This window comes from Buceros rhinoceros, unplaced genomic scaffold (assembly GCF_000710305.1).
Source record: "Buceros rhinoceros silvestris isolate BGI_N320 unplaced genomic scaffold, ASM71030v1 scaffold5538, whole genome shotgun sequence".
Classification (NCBI taxonomy): Eukaryota; Metazoa; Chordata; class Aves; order Bucerotiformes; family Bucerotidae; genus Buceros; species Buceros rhinoceros.
The window spans coordinates 1-228 of NW_010427320.1; positions in this window are offsets into that span (position 1 = coordinate 1).

Consider the following 228-nt stretch of genomic DNA (forward strand, 5'->3'; position numbering starts at 1 on the left):
CGCAGCCCGGGATCCGTCCGGATACCGGGAACGCGGGCAGGGCCAAGGACCCGCTAACCCGGCGCGACCTCAGCAGCGCGGGCTGGCTCTTAGTGATAGACTAGTACCACGGAACCATTCGGGTTGGAAGAGCCCGTTGAGCTCCTCGAGTGCCCCCGTTCCCCAGCGCCGCCAGGACCCCACTGCCCCCTGTCCCTCACCAGCACCTGCACACGGCTGGTAAAACCC